Source organism: Mastomys coucha, unplaced genomic scaffold, assembly GCF_008632895.1.
Source record: "Mastomys coucha isolate ucsf_1 unplaced genomic scaffold, UCSF_Mcou_1 pScaffold15, whole genome shotgun sequence".
In the NCBI taxonomy this organism is placed as follows: Eukaryota; Metazoa; Chordata; class Mammalia; order Rodentia; family Muridae; genus Mastomys; species Mastomys coucha.
The window spans coordinates 155,747,578-155,760,284 of NW_022196897.1; positions in this window are offsets into that span (position 1 = coordinate 155,747,578).

The following is a 12,707-nucleotide window of genomic DNA, read 5'->3' on the forward strand; positions in this document are numbered from 1 at the left end:
AAACTGATTTTTTTTTTAAATCCTGTTTAATCTGGTCATCATTGGTAGATAACTGAGGAAGGCAAGAGAAGGGTCCTAGTTGAGGAAGGTTTCTCCTTGAATCTTTTCATTTTATGTGTGTGTGTGTTCACATGTGCACACATATGTGTGCATGTGTTCACGTGTGCATGTGTATGTGTTCACATGTATGTGTGTTCACATGTGCACGTGTATGTGTACATATGTGTGTGCAAATATACTTGCACATATGTGTGTTTGTTTGTGTGTGTGTGTGCAAGTATTTGGATGGAGAGAACCATCTTGGATGTCATTCTTTTGGTGCTGTCAACTTCCTTTGAGACAAAGTCGCTCACTGGACCTCGCCATGTAGAGTGGCTGGCCTAAAAATTCCCAGGGATTTGCCCATCTCTCAGGAACACTGGGATAGCAAATGCACATGTCACCACACTTGGCTTTTGTCCCAGGGGGTTCTGGACATTTAACCTGTGTCCTCACGCGTGCATGAAAAGTGCTTTGTCCTCAGAGCCTCCCCCAAAGCTTAGCTTGGCATACAGGCAACGGGAGGTGCCCAATAAGGAAGTCAAGCGCTGGGTTGAATCTTCTACCTACAGCTCCCCAAGATATCCCAAAGGACAAGCTTCCTTTGTAACAATATGACTCTTGAGAAGGCAGGCAGTGACCCTGAGGGAGGGAGATCATCAATTCCAAAGCCTGACCTATTCCATCCCTTGACCTTCTGCCCATCCAGAGATGGACACAAACTAAGACCCCAAACCAGCAAGAGGACAGGGCTCTAGCGTGTGCTTCCAAGAACAAGGTGGTCACAGTGGGAGGGCCAGGCTTGAGAGCGCAGCTTCCCAAAGGGAAGCTGGAAATCCTAGATGAGCAACATTTAAGAGCAACTGTGCCTGGGAAATGCAGTCTGCCTTTCTATTTAAAATAACTCAACTTAAAGGTTCAAAGCCACAAAAGAAATTAGTTTTGATTCATTTAACTGAAAGACCAGAGCTGGGGAAGATTGACATCAAAATGTGTTTTCTAGTGTCGAAATGATGCCACTGGGACTAACTCTTTGATTTTTCTCTTCCTCTTTCTTTTCTACTCTATCCTAAGGCTGGTCTTCTCCCAATTATGAGGACGCTTATGACAACAGTTTTCCTCTTTCACATTCTGTGAGAGATTCAGAGTTGGATTTTTTTGAGATTCAGACTCATTGGATCCTTGTCTGCCCAAGAGCCAGTTGCTGTGGTCACCGTAGTCATGGGCTTGCTCCCAGGTTGAGGGAGGCTTTTCTCGGGAAGTAGGAGAATCAGTCGAGAGTTAGGCATATATCTTTGCTGTGTTTTTGTCACTGCAATGGCATGTCCAGACAAAAAAAGCCACTTAATTTTGGTTCAGTTCTAAAGTGAACCAGTCCATCATGCTGGGAAGCCATGGTGACAGCCTCTGGAAGGAGCTAGTCACTTTGCAACTGCAACCAGGAAGCAGAGGGAGAAGTAGGGTGTGTTCAGCTTGCTTTCTACCTTTTGCACAGTGTGGACCCCAAGCCCAGGGCATGGTACCATCTACATGGGTAGGTCTTCCCATCTCAACTAAGATAATCCCTCACGGGCATGGCCACCGGCTCTTCTCTCAAGTACTCAATAGATTTCATCAAGCTGGAAACTGGGAAAGGACATTGCGGTGCTCCTGTGAAACTCTTGAGTTGTGTCGGGAAAGGCCAGGTGGAGTAAATGCTGGGAGAAAAGCCCAAGCCTGCCTGTCAAAGCTATCAGCATCATCAACATCTGCATTAAGAAGAGCTAGCTAGCTGAAGTATTTTCCTTAAGCTGATTTAACTTCATCTCCTTTCCTTTGAGCCAGAGGTGAGCTGTTCCTCAGAGCCTCTCTCTAGGAGAGTTGAGAAGACACATTTCTCAACCGTACCCCTTAGGACCCCAAATCTACTTCCCGCTTCATCTTTCTCTCTGACACGTCTCACACCCCAAAATATTACAGAAAATATTACAGGTTTTATTTTGCATATTGCCACACTCAATAAAGAGAATGCTCTCTGGGGACAGAGGGCAGAGCTTTGCTGTGACTCCCAGCATCTAGGGTGGCTTCTGGCTCATATATGCACTCAATTAAGAACTATGTTGAATCAATAAGAACATAGGTGGATATACAAATAAACAGAAGAGGAAGGGTCCTCAGAGATGAGCTGAGGTAGTGCTGGCCTCTCAGGCATATCCAACCTGTTTCCATCCCCCATCTATCCATCTTGGTGTTAGAGGCTCCCAGTCGCCTGCCCCCGTGACCACAGACTGCCCATTTTCCTTAGCTAGACTACTTTTCCAAGTCTTTCTGTGTTTACATTTCCTGAATTCAGACTTCATGGATACTTAGATGCCAGCTTGTTTAATTTCTACCTCAAAAACAACCCTGTGCTGGATTACTCTGCCCACCAGGGAGGTGGTGTGGGCTCTGTCCTGGCTCTATCTCTAAGCCCTTTATCTTCATTCTCATCTCCCCAGGGCTGCGTCCCCGAGCCTCCTCTGCCCTCCAATTTGGGCCAGATCACATCCGGGTTCTATTCTAAGTGTAGCTTGCAGCAGTAATTCTTAGCATTCATTAGTTGCCAATGACTTTTTGTGGGGGGCAGCGTTCAACCGAAGCTCTGTGGAACCCTCCATGCCCAAGTGGAGAGAATCCTCCCTGGTTGGAAACCAAGGAAACCCCATGCCTCTCTAGCACATGTGACATCCAGTGTGGCTTGCTCAGTTGGACTCCATCTTGGAACCCGTGTGTCCTCCAACTGGGGGAGCCAGGCCCCAGTTTTCCTTCTATTCTGTGCTAGGATTGCTGACCTCTTCAGCAGTGGCCAGGCCCCAGTTTTCCTTCTATTCTGTGCTAGGATTGCTAACCTCTTCAGCAGTGGCCAGGGTATAGATGATTTAAAGACTTGGTGCTTCTTCCAAAAATGTCCCTGAAATCATCCCCCTCGCCTCCCCAAAAAAACCCTCACAAGCTGGTTAGTGTCACAGAGAACTTCAGTTCATAGGACATCTAACACAAACAAGTAGCTCCTCAGATGACGTGTGTTATGAGTACAACAGCCAACTTTTCGTGCTTACTGTTGGGACATCTGAAGAAGCACAAGCATTTGTTTAGGGCATGTGTTTTTAAATATATTTAAATTGTTGGTGTGTGCGCACATATGTGTGCATAGGTACACATGCATAACCACGCAATGCCTATGTCTGTGGTCAGAGGTAGGTCTCTCTCTTCATTTATTTTTTAAGACAGGATGATTCACTGAGGCTGGAACTCACAAATTTGGCTAGACAGGTTGGGTGGTAAGCCTCCGGAAATCCCCACATCTCTGCTCCCCTGTTCCTGAGGTTACAGACACCATCACCACACTTGTTACCATGACCACACTTGTTACCATGACCACACCTGCTACCATGACACCACCTGCTACCATAACCAACCACACCTGGTACCACGATCACACCTGCTACCAATACCAACCACACCATGTCCACTGCCCTTGACATCAGTGCTCTGAGCTCAAGTCTTCATTCTTGAAAGGCACTTTACCCACTGAGCTATTGCCTCAGCCCCTAAATATATTCAAATTTTTACTTTTAAAAATCCACCTTGCCGCCTTCTCATCTTACACAAGTGGCTGACATTGGTGGCTCTCAAGTGTGGCCTTAGATCCAAACCAGCACCTGGAAACTTGTTGATGTGAAGATCTCAAGGTCTCAGCCCAGAACTTTAGAGTCAGAGATAGGAAGGGGAGTCGGTGCATTTCAACGGGAAGCCTGGGCAATTCTGCTGTGTACCTACACTGAAAGACTCTGACACTCTCTCCACAGTAGGTGGGACTCAGAACACTTTGCCATGAAGGTCATGGCATATTTTAAGAATTCGCTGCAACACGGGGCAAGTCAATCCCAGCTGCTCCAGACACTGAGGCCAGAGAAGCCCAAATTTTAGATCTCCCTATGCTAAGTTCAAAAGCAGGCTGGGCAGCTTAAAGTGATCTGAATCAAAATAAAATTAACAGTAGGGATCTGGGAAGGGCAGGATGTCCATGGTAGGGCTCTTGCCTGGCATGTTTGAGGGCCCTGGGTTCAAAACTTAGTACAGAAAATATTTAGTAAGTTTTTGCGTGTCAGTTATTCCACAGTGTCTAGCGTGTTGTGTGTGTTCAGTATATGACAGATCCAGTTATTACTGTTATTGTCGTGGTTGTTGTATTTATTTGCTGTGAACCTTGAATCTGTCTCCAAGTTAGCATATTTATCTATGGGATGGTACAGAAGATATTTCCAGGCATTCATTCAAACTGTAGTTTAAGTTTTAAGAACTGTTTTCTGTGCTGAGACCTCGACTAGTCACTTCACAAACATTGCATTTAATATATAGATAAAAACCGCGAAGACGGAAACGCCCACCAGCTGTCCCTTGGAGAGCTCTAGGGTCATCCTAGGGAAAACGCAGGCAGGAGAGGAAGAAGCAAGCACAGAAGTTAGGGTGACTATCTACAGCCAGATCAAAAGCACCCCACTATGCTGCCACTCACATGGTTGGAGAAGGGTGTCGTGAGGTGACATCTGCACACCTCAGCTATTCTTTAAATATCTCACCGAAGGCCTGGGCATGGGGACCAGCGGTAACATGCTTGCCCAGCACATGCAAGGTCCTGGATTTAATCCCAGCAGCAAGATTTTAAAAAAATCTTTTTAAAAGATTTTGAAAAAGCGTTTAAAACAATACTCAGTGAGATCAGATATTCACCAGAACACACAAATCAACATGGTAACTATTGCCTAATTCTGGAAAACGTTTCTAGATCCAATATTGGATTGAAATAATTTTTGGACTTTGAGAAAGCAGCAGTAAAAAGGAGCCTCCTGATGGCTTCCTGAAAGTCTGCCGTGGTGGCTTCCAATGTTTACAAAGTCCCCAGGAGTCACGTAGGTGGGAAGAGGGGTGAATTGTTGACAGCAGGACCAGAGAGCTCAGTGCCTGGAGTTACACCGACATCTCTTCTGTGCTGTGCCTTCGGTCACAGACAACTAGAGCCTAAAGGGTCTCGAACACTCAGTTGTCTTTTGGCCAAGAGAGCTAACTGCAAGCAGGGGCCGTACCTACGGAAAGTGGCTCTTAGGCCACAGATTAGAAAGAACTTCGAATGTAGGATGTGTACTTGCTCTTAAGCATGTATTAGCAGTGGACCCTGCAGCCTATGACGAATGCCAGAATTGTGCCATCTTTTAATTCTAAACACACAAAAGTTCTGGCATGTGAAGAACCAGTGTCATCCTATAAAACCATTGTTTAAACTGAGGAAAGTTAGAAGCAGGAGTGAAGCGGCCAGTCCTGCAGAAGTGCAGAAGGGAAGCTGCAGGGTCTCTATGACACAGGGCAGCAACAACATATCCAAGAGGAGTCCCAGGTAGGGTCCAGGACTGATACTGTAGCAGAAGCCAGACGGCCAAGCAGACCAACGACTTAGGGCAATGAACAGTGGCAAGGAAAGCTGTTTGGGCAAAGGGGGTACTGTGTGTCACACTGTGACACACCTCAGCTTCCACACTGAGATTTTGTTTCGTTTTGTTTTGTATTAATTTTCAATTTTTGTTGGGAGGGGCTACAGGGGTGGTGGGCAGATATGAGGAATGAGTAGGATTGGGTGCATATGTGCAATTCACAAAGAATCAATAAAAAATATGCTAAAAATAAAATTATAAGCACACTAAAGTTTGTTCAGAAAGGGCTACTGAATTTGTAAAGCTCTCATGTTTAAAGGCTTGTCGAAGCGACATTTCCAAGTGAAATATCTGTTTGTTCAGCACAGGGCTCATTTTTATCTCAGAGAACGTTTGGGCATACAAGTGAGCTGGCGACGGAACTCTAAAGGGTTTCTTAGTTGAGAAAAGCCAGTCATGCTGTCTTTCATTTGCGGGTTTGTGCCTAAACCCCAGCAACACAGCTTCAGAGGTTTTGCAGGCTTTCCGATTTCCCGTTCCAATTCTGTGTCCCCCAAATGACACCAGCCCCCCTGGGTGAACAGTAGTTTAGACTTCCGCCTTTTGGAATTTTTTTTTCTCTCCTTAGCTCCGCCCGAGCTAGCTCTTGAAAGGGCTCCTGTTCTGTCAGCCATAATGACATCTGCTGGCCGACACAGGAAGTCGTAAATCTGTAGGTCCCCTCTCAACCAAACCTTGTTAATGCCGTCATTTATCACAGGGGCTGGGTGCCATCTCTGGAGGGCCGAGTGCTCGGAGTCCATCTTCTCCCATCGCCGGTTCCCAAGAGAGCAACCGTTTTCAGAGCAGCCGCTCTCCCATTCAGAATTTGCAGACCTACACGTCAGGCAGATGTAAACCCGGCATCAAGGAGAAGCTCTTGGGAGGAAGCCATGAGGACAGGCAACAATAGGCGTAAGGGCTGAAACGGGGCAGTTCTACCCAAGCTCTGCCCTTCCTCAGCTGTTAGGGAGAAGCAGGCACCAGGGGAGTTGGAAGAAGTTGCCTGGGCTCTGATAATTAATACTGAAGCAACACTGCTGCTAAAGCTCGGTTGTGTCCTCTATGAGCTTAATTCAAAACCTCCATCTATGCGGGCTGAACTCTTGCTTTTGGCAGCCAATGCGCAGTCCCTAAGCTCTGCCAAAAGCCACCACCAGAGTTTGTTAGAGGTACAGCCGTTCAGACAGGTTCTGGTCCTTCTTACAACCAAGCCATTTTATATTTCATTATATTAACGCTATCCTGGTGATGGAACCCGGTGCCCCAGCATGGTCGGCATGTGACTGCCATGGATCGGCATCCCCAGCTGTCTTGCATGTTTTATTTTTGGGACAGAGTCTCACTAAGTTGCCCAGGCTTGGCCTAGCGCTTCATGTGTAGGCCAGTCAGGCCTTGAACTTCTAATTCCCCGTCTCAGCTTCCTGAGTAGCTTCTACTAATTCATTGAACTACCGGGTAGCTCGATGGATGCTGCAGCATTTATAGCAGAGCCTGATGGCTTTTGTGCTCATCCTGCCCAGCAGGCTGGGAATTCAGCACCATCTTCGCCTCAGCCTCTCAGCCTGTGAGCAGGTCAACTCTTGTGGGCGGGGCGGACTTGTGTCTTGCAGTATACTCAACAGCTCTTATGGCCTCCACCCACTAGGCACTGCCTGTGAGGTAATGATCCTGCAAGGTCCTCAGATACCCTAAGTCTTCCGAGCCCTCACTCCAACACTATCAAGTGCAGTCTGCTGGCCTGTCACTTTGAGTGTCACCAAGGAGCTGTGGTTGGATACCCACAATTCTCTGACCCCTAACCCAGGTCTGCAAAACCAAACAGCCGCTCTGGGGTTGATTCCGGGAGTCTGTTCAAAGGCCTGTGAGAGAATGAGGCACTGAAGTCTCGGGCTGGGGAGCACAAGCACAAAAATCAGAAGACTGAGTGACGAAGGACCTGTGGGGGGGCCACGGCACTAACATGAGTTTGTCATGCTTGAGGTCAAGAGCTCACACACCAGGGGAGTTTGAATCCAGGCTGCTTCTAGTTTGTTTTTTTGTTGTTGTTGTTGTTCTTTGTTTGTTTGTTTAAGACAAGGTTTCAATTAGATTAGGTTAGCCTTGAACTCCAAGCCCAGGAGAACTGTGATCTTCTTGCATGCATCTCTGTAGTGCTGGGATTCCAAGCCTGTGCCACCCTGCCTGGTTTGTATGGTGCTATGGAACAAAGCCAGGGCCTCTGACATGGTAGGCCAGCATTCTACCCTATCCTGAGATACACCCCAGCCCTGAGAACTCAGGCTTCAACATTTGTTATCTCTGTGAGCTTGGTTATGTCCTTCAAGATTCCCGTGACTCAGTTTCCTCCGAGGAGGAAATGGAGACCACAGTAGCACTGAGCCTGATTAAATTCTCTCTAAAGCTGATTATATTTTTAAGCTAAAGCAATGGAAACAGTACTTGTCGCCACGTGCTTAATAAATGTCACTCATAACTGTCACCATGGTTATGAGGTCATTCTTATCATCAGCCTGTCCTGCATCTGGTTGTCAGGCTCCTCAAAGGCCAGGCAGGTTCCTGTGACATGCTGTGTCCTCAGCAAGCCACCCAGATGGATGAACAGCACTGGATACTGAGCATGCCTTCTGGATGGACAGACAGGTGGAGCCCACAGGCCAGTCCTCCTCCACTGCCTGAATTGGCACTCCATCGCCAGGGCCATTCTTCACTCTTTATCTTCCAGGGCCTCCCACCTTCTGGGATTTAACTTTGCAGACTGAAGATGTAGCTAAAGTGAGTTTACCTTTCAGTGTGGTACAGAGTGGACCTCGTGTAGATAAACCAGAAACTCTACAAACAATGAACAATCAACAAACGCTTATGGGCAGAGAGAGCGTTCTGTGGTAAAGGGCTTGCCTCAACTACAGGACGCTCTGGGTTTCGGTCTAAAATTGAGATCCCTGTAAGGCAATCAAAAAGTGTAGGGTGCAGGATTGCTTCCACCGCACCAGGCATCGTGGTAAGTAGTCTACATTTGCTCCCAGGGTCCTCCCTAAGCTCTGAACAACCCAATGGTATAATTATCACATTTCACACATGAGGATTCAAATCACTCCCTTCCCCCACTTTCAAACAACAGAGCCCAAGTATAAGTAGCCAAGTATGCTTAAATCTGGACTCCTAGTGATCCCGTGTCCTGGGATGGGTGGGGGTAGTACTGATTTTGAGCATTCCACATCCACCCCATGCTTAAGGTCTTCCACGTAAGTGTCAGAGCGTATGCCTTATTTTCTTTCAAAGCTGGAGTTACAGTATAAAGAGCTCCATTCCACGGCCACACAGATGCAGCTGCAGAGAGCAGTGAAGGGGCCTCGGGCTTTGAGTGGGCAAGCATGGGGGCATAAAAGAGGCCAACCAAATACAAGAATTAAAATAAAACTTAGAAGCAGGGGATAAACACTTTATTATAAAGGCCATCTTTGACCAAGATCGTAGCCAGCATAGGTTTAGCAGAAGTTTTACCATGCAGGTCCATGCCACAGAAACGTACTGAAGGCTCATCCCATGCCTAGCATAAGGCTGACTGGTAAGATTGCTGTAGTCACTGGCCTCCTTCCTGTCAGAGCTCTCCTGATGATCACAGGCTGAGAGGTTCCTCTCTGGGTGATGCCATTTCTTAGGTATCAGCAGAACTACCACAGGGCTGGTACCCATGGCCCTTGAACCTACAAGGTGAGCCCAGAGCAGTCCTACGTCATAGCTGCCCAACCGGGTTGATAGATGCCCTAGCTCTGCTGTCCTACTGGAGAACTGTGGTCCATACTGTCTCCCCAGTTTCTCCAGCTCTTCTCTAAGACCCTGATCTCTGGTCGCTGTCTCCTCTGCCTTGTAATCCTCCCTCTAAACCCTTTGTTTTCTTCTTTCCTTTCTCCCTCCCTGGAGACAGCTCTCTATCAACATTTCTCAACCATGCTGCTTACAAAGCAAATCTTTCGTTCTAGCTCCCCAAACCTTTCTTTTGGGGGAAACAAGACCAAGACACAAGCCTTAGAGGAAGAGGGTTTAGGACAGCCTTCTAAGTGTTCAATCTCTTTAAGCGGGATTGCTGGGCCTCGTTGGGTGGCCCAACAGTGCCTAAGGAGAAGAGACAAGCTGTATTCTTGGGTGAAAAGAGCGTCCAGGACGAGACACTCTGACATAATCCCGGCAAGCAGTGGGGTAGAATCTCATGAAATGTTAAGGATGATGGGAGCTTAATGCCCTAATCATAATAGATAAGACATGCTGCAGATAAGACGGGAAGGTGTTCTCAGAGAGAATTATATCATTCTCTATTTGCTCCGAGACATTGAGGAGCACCATTGGGCACACGGTTCTAATGAGTCCTGGGAGTGTGCGGCTTAAAACGCCCTAGACGTCGTATAAACGACACTGGTACCTGGAACTCATAAGGCTGCCCGTCACATGGCTGCCAAGCTGCACTGATCCTTACAGCCACTTAGTGTCTCTCTGTGGCTAATGAACTCCAGCAATGGCTGAGGGAGCCGGGACCTTGGTCTGGATTACTAAGCATCAGCAACAAAAACACTGTCACCAGCTCTCAGCCACCAACTCCAAGGTAGAAGAAACGTGACATGAGATGTCACAGCTCTTGGTGCCAGGCCTGTGCACTCAGCAACCATCCCGTTGAAGACATACATAATGCTTAACTGCCACTTCAAAAAGCCCCACAGTTACTGAACCACAAGAGTTTAAAACAGAAAGAACCCGAGAACTTTGGAGGTTTTCTTCTGGGGATAGCCACAGCTTATGTCACTTTCCCTCATCTTATTTGCTTCATTTTTTTTATTTTTGTGGTCTTGAGAATTGATCCCAGGGCCTACATGCTTGGCGGGTGTGTTCTCACATATCCCCCACCCCTTGGGTGTTGTTTTGGTGAGATAAAGTCTCCCTCAGTGACAAGGCTGGCCTTGAACTCACTCTGTAGCTCTGACTGGCCTTGGATTTGTGTTACTATTCCAGATCTGAGCTACCAGGCCCAGTGATCGTTGATCAGGCAACCCATCTCAAATGGAGTAGATGTTTTCAGGATGTCCACGAGTGAATTAGAATTTGAATGTACAATGTGCAATTGGATGATATTGGAAGTCTGCCTTCTGATGGAACTTCTCTTCAATGGAGCCGACTCTCCCTGCAGCCTCTCTGCTCCTTCTCTGCCTAATGGAGTTTGGACACCTCTACATACACAGCGTCCTTTCTTCCCTGAAGTCCAGAGTCCCTTCCTACCTCAGACCCATGTTCCTGATTGGCTTCCTCTAGACCTCAGGGTAAGAGTTGCCTCTACAGTGGCACTTTCCATCCTCCTAACCCTTGTATGAGACACGACCCAGTCTTACTCTCTAGTCCAGCACATACCTCTTTTCTTCCTATCTCTGTCCAGGGTCTTCTTGGTCCGACTGTCGGGACAACATTAATCTATACCAGCTATCATGGGAGGAGGAAGATAACCAGAGACTTGCACCTTAATGTCTTCACAAGACAGTACTGGATGAGAGAGCTTAGTGAGCTAAAGGGCATAAGAAAAGGGGCAATAAATTATAGTCTCAGGGGTGAAAGCATAAGGTATGTACCAGGGAGCTTTATGATATACTGGAGTGTGCTCCAATTCTATCCCCACAGGCTGATGGATGGGTCTGAGGTAAGCTGTGGACATTGGCGTTTGGTTTTTCTTTTAAGTTATAAGTTGATTATAATATGTAGCAGAGTTTGAGGATATTGCTTCTTTATGCTTGAAGCAAGATAAATATATATACATATATATGTACATATACATATATACATATATACATATATGGAATATATACATATATATATACATATACATATATAGGAATATATATATATATATATATAAAGCAGAGTGTAGAAAGAGTTAATTTCCTGAGACTGAACACTGTGATAACCAGGACACAAGATATAAATGCCACGCAGCCCCACCACACAAACCAGGAGCCTTCTGTGGCTGCAGTGTAGCCATGACTTTGATGTCCAAACGTAAGTCGGTCTTCTCCGGCACATATTTATACGGGAGAAAAAAGTTTGAACCCTAGGCTATCCATCTGGGAAGGCCTTCTGGAAGAGGTGGTATTTAAAGGAAGGCTGTGAGAGACGAAAGGGAGACAGTGATGACAGAGTAATTCAGATCCATTCCAGGAAGCAACCAGGCAGAGATGCGGTAGACCACCATTGACTCGGACCACATCAACCTGCCTGAAGGTGCCGAGCATGTCTTTCCTCGCTGTCTTGTGTCACAACTATTTAGACATGGTGCCACTTTTTTTTTTCCTCCCTTGTAGCGAGACTGGACCACATTGTGAGATCACGGGTGATTCGAGCCCATTTTCAGTCATAGGAAACAGAGGATAAACAATGAGGAGGGCGTGAGGTGGGACAGGGCAAGGGTGAGGTCCAAAAGAGGTGACATCTCTGGGTTTGGCGGGGACGGCACGGGGTGTTGGGAGGAGGAAGAATTTTGCTATAGTGGAAGAGTGAGTGCAGAACCCTGTGCAGGAGGCATAGTGACAAAACGGGGTCTCCCAAGCCACCCCCATGCCCCAAGGCAGCAGATCCCAGGTAAAGTAGACTCTCGGCAAATGGTTACCTCCACTGCATTGGGCGGGAACCCAGAGGTGAGAGAGTCAGCGGGAGAAACCATCAAAAGCATCCTTTCCCTGTGAGGGGCCTGACAGGGCGTTTATACAACCCACCTCAGCCTTTCACTGAAGAACCTTCCACACATGACATCCCTCTTAGACAGACAGCTCTGCTTTTGGATGGGAAAGGTACCCATGCCTTGGTACCTGATTGGAATTGCCCGGGAACTTTTCAATCTTAACCATCTTCTGGGCGTGCTCTAGATCTCATGTATTAGGTCTGGGGTGTGGCCTGGACTTCTCTACCTTTAGATGGTGGTGGTGGTGGTGATGATGATGGTGATGGAGGTGATGGTGATGGTATTGATTATGATGGTGGTGATGATGATGGTGGTGATGGTCGTGGTGGTGATGGTGGTGGTGATGATGGTGGTGGTGGTGGTGATGATGATGGTGATGGAAGTGATGATGATGGCATTGATTATGATGGTGGTGATGATGATGGTGGTGATGGTGGTGGTGGTGGTGATGATGGTGATGGAGGTAA